Consider the following 17,676-nt stretch of genomic DNA (forward strand, 5'->3'; position numbering starts at 1 on the left):
CCTACTGCTCTTCCTGTTCTTCTCCAGTCACACTGGCTTCCCTGTGAATCTTCAAGACATAATAAGTCAACCCACACCTTAGAAATTTTATACCTGTCAGTCCCTTTGCCTAGGATGCTTTCCTCCCAGATATTTTCCTTGCTGGACTTCTCACTTCTTTCAGATCTTAACTTAAAATTTCATCATCAGACACCTTCCTTGGTACCTTATAAAAAGCAACAACCACTCCAAGATCCCCATCACTATCACTTCACCCTTTTTTCTTTCTAACACATATCACTTGGTGGATGTCATTTATTTACCTCTTTATTTATATTTGGCTAGTCATTTATTTATCTGTTTCTATCCATTAGAGTATAATGGCAAGGACTTTTTCTATTTGCTTATTGTCGTATAATAGGTTCCAAGAATTGTGTTAGGCATGTAGTAAGTGGCCAATTTCTATAATCAGAACATAAGTCTCAGTATAGAAAAAAATTCTATGAATAAACTAGTATGTATAAGTTTTGTTGATAAAAATGATTCTTTTTTCCCCAAATTTCACCAAATATATATATTAGAAAGCATTGGTGCTCCAAAAAGAAAGATAAAGACTTGCTTCCATTCACTCAACCAGAAATTAATTTCATAACCTGAAGTAGGAAGAATATTTCAGGGAAAAGAACAGAACAAGAATCCTGAACTACTTAGAAGGGCAAGAGTTTGCCTTTAAGTTTCCTACTCCCACAATAAATTGTGCCTATTTCCTGCAAGGAGTTGGTTGACATGAAAATGAGAGGTCTTGTTGAGATTTCTTTCTTATGTCCATTCACTACTGTGACTAGTACCCATGTCCCAGACTTAGTATGTGTTTCCCTATTGCTTTACGTCCCCAGAGAACTCTTCTCTATCATCTAGCTACCACTGGCAACCAAGACCACTATTGCTCGGCTACTCACTGCTCAAAGGTCTCACTTCGCTCACTCCTATTTCACTGGTGTTCTCCACTGCTCTCATGGACACCAGCCAATAAAGTACTGGCACATGAAATCCTGAAAGGGATAGAAAAAGAAACTAGTTGTTGATCAAAAGTTTCTTTAATCTGTTAATTTTGCAAGGCTTTTTAAAGGTTATGTCCATTACTATCTCAATAAGAAAAGTAACTTACTTATTGAGAAACATTAGAGGATTGGGAATTTGGCTCAATGGTAGAGTACTTGCCTTGCATGCCTGAGGCCTCTGGGTTTAATCCCTAGTACCACAAAAACAAAAGAAAAACATTAATGAAAATGGTAGGGATATGAAACCTAGTCCTATCATTTACTACCTGTGTGAACTTGGAGAAATTATTTATCCTCTCTAAGCTCATCTCCTTGTGGTAATGATAAAAGCACTAACCTTAACCTTACAAGGTTGGAGTTATTATTAAGGGAGATGATGTATGTCAAATGGGGCAGTGCCTGGCATTCAGTAAATATTCAGTAAGTGGCAGTTTAGGACTGCTTCTTAAGATTGTCAACTTCCACAAGATTTTTATCCTTGTCAGATTGGTCGATTGATTAAAGAAAATAAGTGAAGTACTTAGCCTAGTGTTTGTTTCACAACAGGTCATTAACAAATATTGATTTTCCTCCCTTCCCCTTATGATAGTAAAAAATTATAGAGGATTCAGAAGTCACCCAATTCTACTGGTGTACCCAGACTTCACTGTACAACAAACTTACCATTTAGGCAATTTAAGCTTTCTGTCATACTTCTGGCTCTCCCCCAATGTTTGTTGTCTTGGACACAGTCACTATCTTTCAATGGTAATTGCTCTTGTCCTGGATAGAATATAAAAAGAAAGGAAGAGATATAGGTAAAGCATGAATCACATCAAGGCTGAGCTGATCCAAAGGCCTTCACATGTAGGACAATGTCAGAAAAGACAAGAGCTGAGTCTACATCCTGATCATGAAGGAAGTTGGCTATGTCTCTCAAGAGACAAAAAGGAGTTTGGCCCCAGAACACTTCCCCTTTCCTATCAGATGATATGATCCGAGGGCCAAATTGTCTTTCTTTAAATTAACAGGCCTATATATACATCAGTAGTTGAAATATTTATATGACATCTTACAGATGGGAAGCATCTCAGATATCAACAGTTAAATGTCCTTATTGTAAGGAAAAAAAGTGAAGCTTGGAAAGGGTGAGTCACATAATTATTTAGGGGTAAAGCTAGGATTCTACTAAAAATTAGATGTTCTGGAAGATGGGTTAGAAAAGATAAACATCTATAGAGTATCCACTATATCCTAGGTACTATGTTTTATATAAGTCAATAATATGATGTTATCCCTACCATATGCATAAAGAATCTAAATTTCAAGAAGTCAAGTGACTTGTCCAAGGTCTTATAGCTTGCCTAGTAAATGGCAGTCAGGATTTAAACCCAAGTCTGTCTGACTACAAAAGCCCCTTCACCATGCTGACTCTCATTTTGCTGCCTCTTTTCTCAGTCCTCAAAAGAGCCCTGAACCACCAGATATCAATTAGCACTAAAAATAGAGCTTCTATGTCTGCAACCTTACCCTCCAGTTTTATAACAAGCAGCCACCTACAGGAGAGCTGAATTAAATTAAGAGAAGTGTTACTAGAGATAGGAGATCTGGGTCAAATCTTCCTGTCTATGGTGATCCTGAGAAAGAATGGAAAGGTTGCTTCTCAGTTAGTGGTAATCTAAAAGCTTCACATTCAAATATCCCCTTCCTTTCATCATGATTGCCTATCCCTCCCTTACACATACCTACAGACTACCGTGATTTCCACACCTTCAAAACACACACGCACCCCAGACTCCACCCCTGCCTCTTTTCTCCTAAAGAGCAAAGGGAGGACTGGGGCTGTAGCTCAGTGGTAGATCGTTTGCCCAGCATATGAAGCACTGGGTTTGGTCCTCAGCATCACATAATAAATAAAAGTATTGTATCCATCAACTGAAAAAAAAAATTAAAAAGAGCTGAAAAGACAGAATTTATTTATTTATTTATTTATTTATTTATTTATTTATTTATTTATTTTGGTGCTGGGGGCTGAACCCAAAGTGTTTTACCATTGAGCAACATCTCCAGCCCTTTTTATTTATTTATTTTTGGAAGCAGAGTCTTGCTAAATTGCTTAGGGCCTCGCTAAATTGCTAAGACTGGTCTTGACTTTACAATCCTTCTGCCTCAGCCTCCCAAATTGCTGAGATTACATATGTACAAAACCACACCAGGCAAAAGGATAGAATTAACATGGAGAAATGTTTTGTTTTGTTTTCAAATGGTTTAAAAGATGAGAGCAAAAGGAGCCCTCAAGCCAATTAGCCTGAAGCCATAATAATTATTGATACACAATAAAAACAGCTATAAAAGAAGTATAAAAATATATGTGGAAGGCAGCACCCAAAAGATGGCTTGGGTGGGTGTGCGGAAACCTTCAGCTTCCTGTGCACCCCTTTAAAAACATTAGTCAAAGTTAAGTGTGATTGCCATTCAAACAGCTTCAGGATAAACCTCACAGGCCTTCTGTCCTGCCCCTATCACCATCCATCTCTACCCCATCCCCACCCACTTTACACATACACACACACACACACACACACACACACACACACACACACACACACCTTCCTCTGCATGGCCTACAACCTCTCCTACATAAAAAATCTGAACTCTTAAGAAATGGTGCCATAAACCTGGCCCCAGAACACTAATACTCCCATGCCTTAGGCATATAGTACATGAAGTAAATTTTGTGCATTCTTTTTCCTTAAAAAAAAAAAAATCTGACCTATCTCCACTGACATCTAATAGCCCAAAGGTGACAGTAAGACTCCACTGAAAACTACTGCCACAGCACCCACCACCCATTGCCAAATTTACTGACACATTTCTAAAGCCCAGGGATGAAGGACTGGGGTTGTGGCTCAGGGATAGAGCACTTGCCTAGCACATGCAAGGTCCTGGGTTCAATCCTCAGCACTACATAAATAAAATAAAGGTATTGTGTCCAACTACAACTAAAAAATAAATATTAAAAAAAAAAGGATGAAATGCACTGCCCAAAGTCAAGCAAACAGGAACTCCAAATGATCCTTATTTTTTTTTCAACTGTCTACATTCTCTCCTCATTTCTGAGGAATAGAAGCAAGCAGCAAACGATTTCTTCCTTATGCACGTCATCTACTTCTAGCATCCTCCATGTACTGGCCTCTGTCATCACAACCACAGGATGATTGTAAATATCTAATTCTGTAGTGCTGCCCCTTCGCAGAGCTTTCCACTCTAGAGATCCACCTCATCACTTCCCTCAGGCATCTCTTCTGGTGCTTACTGTAATTTTTGGTTGTGGTAGTGCTGGTGGTGGTGGTGGTGGTGGTTGATTGATCTGTCCAAAAATCAAGATTAAAGAACCCTTACAATCACAAAGAATCCATTCAACTGCCTCATTTTCCTGAGGAGCAAGTAAGTCTCAGAGAGAAGATTTGACCAAGGTTATAAAGCAAGTTAATGGGAACATGGTTGAGTTCTTTTGTTCCCAAAATGCTTCAGTAATGTGTAAGTGCTATGGAGAACTCTGTTTCCAGTGTGACCCTCCAAGACACAACAACTACAAACTAGATAAAATACAAAAATGAACAAAAACTGGCAAATTATAGAAAGAAGCTGAAAATTGGATGAAGGGACTGGCATGAATAATTCCTCATTTTTTGGAGCTCTGGTTTCAGAGTATCCAGCTAAAATTCAAATAAAAACCAAATCTTAGGCTTTCAGTCTTGAAGTACCAGAAGACAGAGCCCAGAGCAGCCACAGATAATGGGAAGTAGGACAAGAACCAGAGAAGGAGAGTCTCAGGTTCTGTGTGCAAATTCTACCTAAGACTGTCTGACCCCTGAACCATGCATACAAAGAGCAGAATCCAAAGATCTCAGTTAAGAACAAAAGAATTGGATTGAAGCCAGGTGCAATAAATAGTACAAGCCTATAATCCCAGCTACTTCCGAGGCTGAGGAGCTGGGCAATTTGGTAAGACCCTACCTCAAAAAATGAAAGGGCCAGGGATATAGTTCAGTGGGTTCAATTGCCAGCACTACAATAACAACAACAACAAAAACTGGACTGAGATTTGGACTGCCAGCTATTACAGGTAACACAGCTTACAGTCTGCTGCCTGCTCAAATAAAAATATCAACAGAAACCTGAGTTCCCACAACATAACATTCATAATGTGCAAAACACAATATCAAATTACATGAATAACTAGAAAAATTAAGCTTGTTGGCCATGGACAATCACCAGAGGGCAATTTCAAAATGATGACATGTTGAGATGATAAGACAAGAATAGTTAAGGCATAGCTATTATAACTGAGTTCAATGAAGTAAAAGAAAACATGCTCAAAATGAAGGGAAAAACAACAGTAAGTAGCAGAGAAATCAAAAGTTGTTTTTTTTTTTAATGGAAACTTTTAGAAGAGAAATTCAATGAATGGGCTTAGAACAGAATGAAGATGACAAAGGTAAGAGTCGGTGAAGCTTGAAGAACAGAAATTATACAAACTGAAATAACTCCGGGCCATCTGCAGTCTCTAGAAAAACCACTCTTAGAACTGTTCACCAGAGAGTACAAAGTGATAACTTTATGTTATCAGAAAATTTGATACCAGGGAGAAACAGAATAACTTAAGATCACAGAATTAGAAAAACTATTTAGTGGCAGTTTTGTTAGACCAGTCCACCCTCATCTACTAATTAAACTTCCTAGGGTCTTGCAGATATAAGTAGAATAATTTTGAAGGTGAAAAATGAGAGCACAGGATAAAAATTAAAACCAAAGATATCCATAATACCCAAAGTCTCAGGAAGCAAATCTAATGTTCCACTATATGTTAGGGAGCAAGAAGAATCATTGCTTTCCTCCCATAATGGATGAGACAACACTCAAGATTGTTCAGGGGAAAATGCCAAGAGGGACTTCAATAGTTTTTCTGCCCTGTGCAGTCTCTTCATCAAAAAGCTAATCTAGGGGCTGTGGTTGTGGCTTGGTGGTATAAGGCTTGCCTAGCATACATGAGGCACTGGGTTCAATACACAGCACCACATAAAAATAAATAAATAGATAGATAAACAAATAGATAGACAGACAGATAGATAGATAGATAGATAGATAGATAGATAGATAGATAGATAGATAGATAGATAGATATAGAGGTATTGTGCAGATAATCTTATCTCTCATATGATGCATAAGTGAACAGGTTTAAGTGACTTGCGACCCTTTTTAAAAACTAATCCAACAATTATACTAGAATCCAACAATCTCACTGCTGTGTATCACGTTCTTTTCACTTACCAAAGAAAATTTACCAGAGAAAAGAAAGATTGGAATTAGAATGAAAAAACTTAAGAACTTTCATGCATTTTGAGAGCATTTAAAAATAAACAACTGGTAACACTAACTTGAGATTAGTAATAAGTATGTTTTTTAAGAGAACCACTAATCTGGCAAACAGAATGATAGCAGGTCCAGGTAGGAGCAATCAGTAGATCTGAGCTGCACAGTGCCAGCAGCTTGGCAAGAGTCAATTCAGTGCCACCGAGGTTGGTAGAAGCAGATAACCTGAACACCAATACTGACTTCAAATGTTCAGGTCACTTATGTTGGACCTTAGGACGGTCTAAGTATAAACAGAAGAAACATAAGCTAAGAAGACACATCAATTTTGGTAAGGCCAGCCCTTTTCTCATCCCCTCTTCCACACCCCATCTCCCCACATAAGGAAAGAAGAGAATTAAGAGTGATTGTTTCTGACTCAAGTGCAAAACAGAACAAGACAATATGCCCTCTAAGTATAAATACCTTGTGCAAAGAGTGAAGCACCAAGATGGCAGCCCTAGTTTTACCACTAATATTGCTGGAAATGTCTTTTATATTCTCTGGGTCACGGTTTCATGTGTAAAACTAAAAGGTCAGACTAAATGATATTTAACAATGATATATTACTGTCCTTTCCAATGGCACCACGTTTAACATCCCTATTCATGTTATCTCCATCTGTCCTTGAAGACTATGAATAATAAATCCCAAAAGGCAGAAGCAGACATGTAAATTCACTTGATTTATAATACTACCTCAATATTACATAATTATTCAAAATTTTTAAAGAATTTTTTTAAGTCATCATTAATTATTAAATACATCAGTAACAGAGACTTCAAAACCTGTCTCTGTGATGGAGGGCTGCTAAAATAATGTCTTGCATTTGAAAGTGCTTCTAATTCTCCCAGGATAACTTTTCAATCTATGTAACCCTTGAGATGAGAAGGCAGATAATCTTATCTCTCATATGATGCATAAGTGAACAGGTTTAAGTGACTTGTGACCCTTTTTTAAAACTAATAACAGAGACCAGACTAGAATCCAACAATCTCACTGCTGCGTTCTTTTCTCAAAGAAAATTTACAAGAGAAAAGAAAAAGATTGGAATTAGAATGAAAAAACTTAAGAACTTTCATGCACTTTGAAAGCATTTATTAATTAACAATTGGTAAGCCTAACTTGAGATTAGTGTGTGTATTTGAAAACTGGCATTAAAAGAATCACCACCTGTCTCTGCTGTTTCCTTCTCCTAACAAGTAGTCCATAATTGAGACTAGGCTTCCTTGCAATTAGCCTGTGTTTGTGAGGTTTAGCAACAGAACCACATGTCTAAAATTGTTAATTATTCACCTGCTTTAAGAAAGATGACGGAATCAAAGGAACATGCAGGATCCCTTTAACCTCAAGGAGTCTATGATTAAGATTGTCAAGTGGCCATAAAGATTATAACAGGTATGGCAAAAGTAGTTAAACAGCAAGTCACAACAATCACCCTAAGGAGAAAGAAACCAAAAGGGCCTTCATTACCTACTAATCTTCAAGGTAACCCTAATCGGATAAAGACCATCATATTTATTGTATAAAGAAGAAAAAACATGGCTCAAAGTCATATAGCAGATAAGTGGTAAAGCGGATTCTCACCCAGGTTATTTCTGCTATAAATTTTGCTTTCTCCTCTCCATTATACCACCTCTCTAGGTAGTTCTCTAACAAATCTTACCCTCAGGAAAGCCCATGGTGCATCAAACTCTGAAGTCAGCGTAGGGATAAAACAGTGAGTTGGAATAGACTCTGTATCCATGGCATTTATAGTATACAGCAACAGAAAAAAAAAGAATCTTATCATTTAATTTAAATTATATAAATACAATTTAATAGAAATGGACTCACTCAGGGAGGTCTAGGAAGGCTCCCTCTAGTGAGAACGTTCCGTGACAAGAGAGCATGGTGAAATTGAAGAGCTAAAAGTCAATCTATGGGGCCAAAGAACTGAGAACAGAAGTACAAGTAAGAGGAAGCTAAAGAGGTACAGAGAGAGCCACACCATGCAGAGATCCTTGGAGGCCAAATTTTGGATTTATATCTTTATCCAAAAAGTTGGAATAAGTAACTTTTAGTATTAAATAGAAGCGAAACAAACATATTCCAAAAAGATCACTTTGGCTTCAGTATGGAAAACAGATGGAAGGAAGAATAATGCAAAGATCAGTTAGGAGACAGGTTGTGTAGTCCAAAAGGGATAAAGGTAATAAAAGCCAACAATAATGGGCACATACCCTCTCTTACCATGTTCTAGGCACCCATTCATTCTAAGCACTTTATATGAACAAAATTAATCCTTATAATAACTCCATGGCACTAGTACTTCTATTCATAAAATGAAGATAGAATTAATTAACTGGATTAGGTGTTCCGCTTCACGTTCATCCTTTATGTCAATCAGTCCTTTGCAAACACCTTTAATCAACTTGCCCTCTTCGCCTTTTTCATACTCAAAACTTTTGGGGCTGGGGTTGTGGGGCTCAGTGGTAGAGTGCTTAATTCACATTTGTGAAGCACTGGGTTCAGTTCTCAGCACCACATATAAATAAATGAATAAAATAAAGGTCCATCAACACCTAAAAAAAAATTAAAAAAAAAAAAAAACTTTAATTCTGGGTGAACCAAACTAAGAAACTCTCCAAGCACACACCAAAGCAGCTAAGTGCCATTGAGAAGCCAACCACTAGTATCATCAAATAGTATCTTTTTTTTTTTGGGGGGGGGGCGCATGGTACTTAAACACTGAGCCACATCCCCAGTCCTTTTTTATTTTGAGGCAGGGTCTCTCCTAAGTTGCTTAGCGCCTTGCTAAATTGCTGAGGCTGGCTTTGAACTCTCAATCCTCCTGCCTCCCAAGCTGCTGGGATTATAGGTGTGCACAATCATATCCAGTTCAACTGGTATCATTTTAAATTTAAATTTATCACTACAAACTTCAAACGCACATCTTGATGCTGCCAGCAATCCTGCTACATTTTTCCTAATAGGTTCAACCTTCTCACAACCCAAAATATCTCTCACACATTTTCTTCTCTCAGTAAACCTCCAGCACCCATCAGCTGATAACACTCATCACCAAGAAACAACATTCGGACCCTTGTTTTCCTATCTCCAAATCTAACATGATAACAATTCTGCTTTCCCTATAGTTAAAATAAACAGTTTTTGTTAGTACACAAAATACAACTTTTCATATTTATTACAGATCCAATTCCTCACAACAACAACATCATCATCATCATCATCATCATCATCATTTTTCTCTAGTCTTATGTGCATCAGCATGCAAACATGCTCTAGAAGAATGCTACTCAGAATGAAATCCACAAATCAGTACTGGCTCACAAACCATTATCTTTAGAACTACTACAAAAAGTAAGAGTAAACATTTAGACCATAGTGTAGCAAGCTGACAGTTGCTGCAACAATTTCAAATGCTTCAATGGCTTTCCATTTCACTTAGATTAATCCAAAGCCTTTCCATAGCCTATGAGGCCCTATAAGATTCTGGCCCCCTAGGTACTCTCTGACCTCATTTCCTACCAGCTCTTTTCCTCACTTCCTGTTTCATGCACATTCATTGTTTATTCCTGTCTAGCGCCTTTGCACTAGCTATTCCCCCTTCCCTTTTTACAAGCTGGCCCCTTTTAGTCATTCAAAGGTCAGCATAAACTTTACCACCTCAGTAAAGCCTTGACCAGCCAACCTAAAGTAGTTCTCAGTCTCTAATATATCACCATGATTTAGTCTCACTTTAATCAACCTTAATTGATATTTTGTTTGTTTACTGCTTGTCTTTTCCCTTGTAACCACTAGCTCATCACTATATACCCAGAACTAAGAGTGCCTGACTGACAAAAAACAGAAGAGTGATAGCCCAGAAGAGTGATCTGGGCTGCAGATGTGGAGACATAAATTAAGAGTCATATCCACAGAAGTGAAGTTACTAAACCCAGTGACATAGACTGAGATCACCCAGGAAGAAGGTCTACTAAGAGAAGAGAGGAGGGCCTGGGAGAGTAACAATTTAATAGTTTAGAAATGAGAATGAGTCCGAAAAACAAGAGAAAAGTAGGAGGAAAAATTGGACAGCAAATGTTATGTCACTGAAGTCAAGAGAAGAGTACTTCTGGAAGGAATGAGCAGTCAACAGTGAGGAAATTAGAGTAGAGATGTTGAATTCAGCTTGGTGGAAGACATTAATGACCTTAGTAAGAAGTGTTATATTGAAATTATATGAGTGGGGGCTGGGGATGTGGCTCAAGCGGTAGCGCGCTCGCCTGGCATGCGTGCGGCCCGGGTTCGATCCTCAGCACCACATACCAACAAAGATGTTGTGTCCGCCGAGAACTAAAAAAAATAAATAAATATTAAAAAAAAAAAGAAAGAAATGATATGAGTGGAGAGGCAGACTGGAGTGGAATGAGGCAGTGAATACAGACAGCTTTTTAGAACAGTTTGCCTGGAAAGTGAAGGTGACAAAGAGAAGACAGAGTTGAGGAATGGGTTTTTCATTTGTTTTTGTTTAATGGGGCATCACCCTAGCATATCACAGATACAAGCTGCAAAACTTAGTAGGTACAGGTCATCTAAAGCTTTCAAATCTTTTTTACTCTCACATTCAACATGGAATGTGTGATTTTGCTCTGATGCCAAAGTGCCCACAGGATCAAACTATAAGTTTTATTTATATATATTTCTCTCTCTCTCTGTGTTATCTCCCTTATTCCAATGAAGGATAAATATGGCTCCCATATATTTTACCTAGGTATAAGAATAGAACTGTGGGGTGTATATAATAGAGGGTCTGAGTAAGAAAGGTTTTCTGCTGTTTCTCATTTTAATTTGAAGACATTTTGTGGAGTCATTGTTATTTCTACCCCCAAAATTGTCTTTCCATTCTACAGCCTCTAAAGAATGTCACTTTGTCTCCACTTCACTTTCTCTCCTACCCTGCCTAGCAACATAGTATAATAGAAATAGTAAACACAGTTTTGAAATTAAAAGGCTCTGGGTCCCAGCTTTAATTCAGTCACATGGCAGTTTTGATGATTAAACTTTACAACCTATTTCATCAACTTCATGGGACTGTTTTAAGGATTGTCTAAAAATATACATTAAGCACCCAAACACATAAGGTCTACATAAATTCAGTCTTCTTTTCATCACCATTCTAATTAAACCTTACATATTTTTATTTAGTTTGTTTCCCTTTGTTTAGGTGCATCTGGAAGTCTTTGGAAATACAAATCCTGAGAGACTAACTTGCACATTTCCACTAGAAATAATTTGATTGTTTTTCAAGTTGATCATCTTCAGCATTAAAAACAAAACAGCCTTTCATTCACACACATACTATGTAGTAATGTAGGTAGCTGAATCCTAAATTCTAGTCTTATCTCTCTTAATTTACTAGTTCTGTGACCCTTGTAGGAATATTAAATTCTCTGAATTAAAGTTTCCTCATTTGTAAAACAGATATGAAAATATATCCCATAAGAATCAAATGAAATAATGTATGTCAAAGTACTTTGTACACTATAAAATATGGTTATTGTTATATTATAAATACACAAAGCAGAGCTAGTCTACCTTTGGCCAGTTTAGGTGTTAAGTTTCACTTAGAAAGCCATCAGTTCTGGAATATTCTGTAAGCCAAGGCTGCCTATTTCCAACTCAAATCCTCCTCTCCCTAATTATCTTCCCAATTTTACTTGATTTCCTTATTTTAGCAAGTTTACTTTGACTTAGCTCTGACCATATGGTTCCATGTCCCCCCACCAAAGACCACTAGACTTGATAACTCTAACTACACTTTTGATTCTAACGTTTGTCAATCTCTAACATTTTGTCAATGTCTCTCTACTTGAGTAATTTCCATGGTCTACCTTGCATCATGGTTTTAATCTGATGGTACTCTCTTAAGAGCAAAAATAAGAGGCTGTTCCACAGAGTTTTACATTCTCCACAGCACATACTTATTTTTATACATACAAAGTATTCAAAAAATACTGGCTGAATTAACTTAGTGCTAATTTCTCATTTATTGCACTTATTATCCATACCACACAACAATGAAAATCTTTCTTCTTATTCTTCTCTACTACTTTTGTGTCTCCAAAGGCTTGACATAGGGGCTGGGGTTATGGCTCAGAGGTAGAGCACTCGCCTCCCATGTGCAAGGTCTTGGGTTCAATCCTCAGCACCACATAAAAATAAATAATGTGTACACCTACGAAAATATATATATATATATATATATTTTTTTTTTTTAAAAAGGCTTGACACAGTATGAAATACACAGCCCTTTTTATATTTTATTTAGAGACAGGGTCTCACTGAGTTGCTTGGCGCCTCGCTAAGTGACTGAGGCTGGCTTTGAACTTGTGATCCTCCTGACTCAGCCTCTAGGGCCATTGGGATTATAGGCGTGAGCCACCTTGCCAGGCTGCACACATACTTTTTTTTTTTTTAAATGTGGTATTGAGGATCGAGCCTAGGTCCTCCCCCATCCTAGGCAAGCGCTCTACCATTGAACCATAACCCAGTCTCCTCCACATATACTTTTTAAAATTAAAAAATGCCATAATTTTAAGGTCACATCAAAAATTGGTCAGAATTTATAAATATCATTAAATATTTCATTTTTCAAATTTCAGATGTCTCATTAATGTAATAATTTTTTGTCATTTATTTGAATCAGAATTCATTTAAGATCTTTACATTATGATTGGTTGATACGCTTTTAAAGAATCTTTTTATCTTTAGGTTCTCTCCAACTTTGTCATCTTTCCTTTTTATAGTGTCAGCCAGGATTGCAGTCTTCTTAGGTATTGACTGGGGAAGGATAGGACCTGTTTCCAAGTTCACTCAGTGATTGTTAGCAGGATTCAATCAGTCTTCTCTAGCAGTTGAACTGAGGTTTCAGTTACTTGCTGGTTGGTAGACCAAGGCCACCATCAATCAGTTGCAGTTGCTTGGCGTGAGAATTCTCTAGCATAGCAAATGGCTTCATCAAAGCAAGGAAGAGATAAAAAGAGCAAAAGAGGGAGACTGAGAGCAAGTACATGAGTGTGCACAAGCCCACATTAGTAAGAAAGAAATATTTTTTTTTGTATCCTGATCTTAGAAGTGACTTGACTTTACTTTAGTAATTTTCTTTCTTTTTTATTTGTGGTACCACAGGTACCTGTCCTTCCCCAGTCATACCCTGAGAAGACTGATCCTGGCTGACACTTTGACTGCAGTCTTGCGTGGGACTCTGAAGCAGAGGACACAGTTAACCATGCCCAGGTTCTGAATTCACAGAAGCTATGATATCATGTATATTATTTTATGCTGCTAAATTTTGCCACATAACAGATAACGAATACCCCTTCTGTATGTTTTTTAAAAAGAAAAGCCCCCAGTTTCAATCCCTTGTACAAAAAAAAAAAGTATATGTATAAAACATGTATATACATATATAACAAACAGATGAAATTATATGATATTTGGAATTTGCTTGAAAATACAAGATGAGGCCTGGGGATGTGCTCAGTGCACTGCTTAGCAGGCACCAGGTGGGTAGGAAGGAAGAATGGAATGGGGATTAAGTGGACAGGTGTATAATAAAACAATATTGATCATATGTTCATAATTGTTGAAAATAGGTAAATGAAAGTTAATTAAGAAGTAGAATGTGGGCCAGGCACAGTGGCGCATGCCTGTAATCCCAGAGGCTCGGGAGGCTAAGGTAGGAAGATCACAAGTTCAAAGCCAGCCTCAGCAAAAGTGAGGCACTAAGCAACTCAGTGAGACCCTGTCTCTAAATAAAATACAAAATAGGGCTGGGAATGTGGCTCAGTGGTCAAGTTCCCCAATACCCCCCCCCAAAAAAAAAAAGTAGAATGTGGCTGGGTGTGGTGGTGCACACCTGTAATCACAGAAGCTCAGAAGGCTGAGGCAGGAGGAACTCGAGCTGAAAGCCAGCTTTCGCAACTCAGCGAGATCCTGTCTCTAAATAAAATATAAAAAAGGGCTGAGGACATGGCTCGGTGGTTAAGCACCTTTGGGTTTAATACCTGGAAGAAGGAAAAAGAAAGAAGAAGGAAGAAGAAAGAAGGAAGAAGAAAGAAGGAAGAAGAAAGAAAAGAAGGAGGAGGAGGAGGAGGAGGAAGAGGAAGAGGAGGAAGAAGAGGAAGAGGAAGAAGAAAGAAAAGAAGGAGGAGGAGGAGGAGGAAGAGGAAGAGGAGGAAGAAGAGGAAGAGGAAGAAGAAGAGGAAGAAGAGGAAGAGGAAGAGGAAGAGGAAGAGGAAGAGGAAGAGGAAGAGGAAGAGGAAGAGGAAGAGGAAGAAGAAGAAGAAGAAGAAGAAGAAGAAGAAGAAGAAGAAGAAGAAGAATGCAAGTGGGGCAGGCTGGGTAAAATCCAAGAACTCAAGGGCCCTTCTAGAACTGACAACCTATGATTCCACAGTACCTCAAAGCCAAAGCATAAATACTATCCTTCCCCAGGTTTCCTGACTGCATATATCACTTCAGTCTATGCTAGTGACCAACATCACTTTTCCATAAAAACTGTGAAGCACTTAAATCTGATGGGTTAAAATAAGAATGTGGGAATGTGGCTCAATGGTCAAGTGCCCCGGTACCCCCCCCCAAAAAAAAAAAGAAAGTAGAATTTGACCCCAGTAGGTAAAGAGAACAGAGTGTACAATAGCCAATTGCTACAAGGTGCTTGGCACAAACTAGGAGAAATCACTCTAAGGTCTCCTACTATAGAAAGCTATCACTGGTTTTACTTTATTCTCATCTGTCTTAGGACATGATAATCTCCTGCCTGCATAAGTATTTTTTAGAATATTTTTTAGTTGTTGATGGGCCTTTATTTTATTTATTTGTATGTGGTGCTGAGAATCAAACCCAGTGCCTCACACATGCTAGACAGACACTCTTCCACTGAGCAACAACCCCAGCCTGTGTATAAGTATTTTAACATTTCCTCCCTACTCTGTAGACAAACTTAATTTCTTAATCCCTTAAAGTTTCCTCTCATAAGTCATAAATATCTAGATCGTTGTGAATGACCTATTTTTCAAAGCTCAGTTTTGTTTCAGCTAATTAAAAGGATCTTATGGTCTATACAAGAAAAGAACCTTTAGAAGAAATAAATTATATCTGCTTTTTCTCTTCAGAGTCTAATTCTTAAAAGTGAAATTAATGGAGAGACAAATGGGAACCTAGTACCTTAGTTCTCACTCTTTCTACTGCCACCTCCCACTTCTACCATAAAAGATGTTCATGCTCTAATCTGTCATGATAGCTTTAATTACATATTCAATATTTATATCCTATACTACGCCTTACCCTCTTTTTAACAATGGGCTGGACAGGCAAGGTGGCAAGTTATCTATAATCTCAGCTATTCAGGAGGCAATTGCTTGAGATCAGGACTCTAGCCTTGGCAACACAGAAAGACAAGGCTTTGTCTCAAAAAAAAAGAAAGTCCTGAAATATATATTCCTATTTATCCTATCTCAGGCTAAATATCAGGGAAACCTGGGGAGCTTTCAAACATCACCATCTGACAAGTAAGCCAATTTCTGCAGCAAGTCAATGACATCAAAAAGGAGGGAGGCAGGGCTAGGACTGAGGCTCAGTGTCAAAGCACTTACCTCACACATATGAGGCACTGGGTTCGATCCTCAGCACCACCTACAAATAAGTAAAATAAAGGAGGGAGCAGCAGAAGAGGAGTTGCTCTAGATGAAACTTGGGGAAAAATAACAAGGTACTATACCATGTGGGTTTTTGTTGGATTCTTATTCTAACAAACTATGAGGATATTTTTGATAGTCAAGAAAAAATTATTATGAACTAGGAATTAAGTGTTGTTAAAGATTTGTTAATTTTATAAATAATGGCATTATGGTTATGTGAGAAAATGTCCATAATGAATGATGCACATGGAAATATGTAGACTAAAATGACATAATATCTAGGATTTTCTTTAAAATGCTTTGAAAAACAAACAAAAAAGGAACACATGACATGGTAAAATCTTTAAAACTACTAAATCTAAATATGTACAAGATTTTTTTTTTGGGGGGGGGTGCATTCTACAAGCTGAGCTATGTCCACAGCCCCAGGTTCATTTTTATTAGCCTCCCTAATTTAGAGTATTTTTAAGATTCTTTATAATTTAGAATATGTTTAATGCTAATATTTAATACAAACTGTTTGGTAATATCTACCAAAGCTGAACACATGACCCAGCAATCCTATTCCTTAGTATATACTCAAGAGAAATGAGTGTGTAAGTTCACAAGACATGTACAACAATAAAAGATGCTCATAGCATCTTCTCATATAGCCCAAACTGATAAGATCCCAAATGTCCATCAACTGAATTAATATGTAACTGTGGTTCAGACACAATGTAATATTATATATTGCTACACATAACATATATGAATGTCTATAAGATATTGAACAACAACAAAAAAAGCCAAAACCAAAACAGTACATACAGTACATACTGTCTTGGCTCTATACGAAATTCAAGAATAGACAAAAGTAGTTAATAAAAACAGGGTAGGTGGGGGCTGGGGTTGTGGCTCAGCAGTAGAGCGTTTGCCTAGCATGTGTAAGGCACTGGGTTCAATCCTCAGCACCACATAAAAATAAATAAATAAAATAAAGGTACTGTGTCTATCTACAACTAAAAAAATAGCTACTTGGGTAGCCAGTATGGATGAGAAAGAGTAGCAAGGGAGCTTTCTAGAAGTCTGAAAATGTTCTGTCTTAATCTGTTACATACCACCATATGGGTTGTCTCTCTCTCTTTTTTTTTAATTAGTTCATTTCCATCATATAATATCAGAGTTCATTTTGACATAATTATACAAGCGTGGAATATAATTTGCTATAATTGAGTCCCCAGTGCTTCCCCTTTCTCTTCATTCCTCCCTCTCCCTCTTCCTTTCCCTCTACTCTAGTGATCTTTCATCTTTGGAGTAATCTTTACGTAACTCTGTGTGCGTGTGTGTGTGTGTGTGTGTGTGTGTGTGTGTGTGCGCGCGCGCATTGAGAGCTAGTTAGGTACAATGACATTGGCCTGTAATCCCAGAGACTAGGGAGCCTGAGGCAGGAGGATCGCAAAGTTCAAGTCCAGCTAGGCAACTTATAGACACTCTGTCTCAAAATGTAAAATAAAAAGGACTGGGAAGCCTGGTACGGTGGCGCACACCTGTAATCCCAGCAGCTCAGGAGGCTG

At 37.8% G+C, this 17,676-nt stretch overlaps 1 protein-coding gene across 3 annotated transcripts in view; it reads right to left on the reverse strand.

Annotated features, from left to right (window-relative positions):
• Positions 1–17,676, reverse strand: part of Luzp1 (leucine zipper protein 1) — a 91,805-nt gene that overhangs the window by 28,791 nt on the left and 45,338 nt on the right. For 2 of the 3 annotated variants that reach the window (XM_026403621.2, XM_077791418.1), the window contains exon 2: positions 1,704–1,802. The gene's annotated coding sequence lies outside the window, so the exon portion shown is untranslated. Of the gene's footprint in view, positions 1–938; positions 1,022–1,703; positions 1,803–17,676 lie in introns of those variants that run through there. The other variant, XM_026403622.2, reaches the window with a different exon arrangement.

The sequence above is a fragment of the Urocitellus parryii genome, chromosome 11 (assembly GCF_045843805.1).
Source record: "Urocitellus parryii isolate mUroPar1 chromosome 11, mUroPar1.hap1, whole genome shotgun sequence".
Lineage (NCBI taxonomy): Eukaryota > Metazoa > Chordata > Mammalia > Rodentia > Sciuridae > Urocitellus > Urocitellus parryii.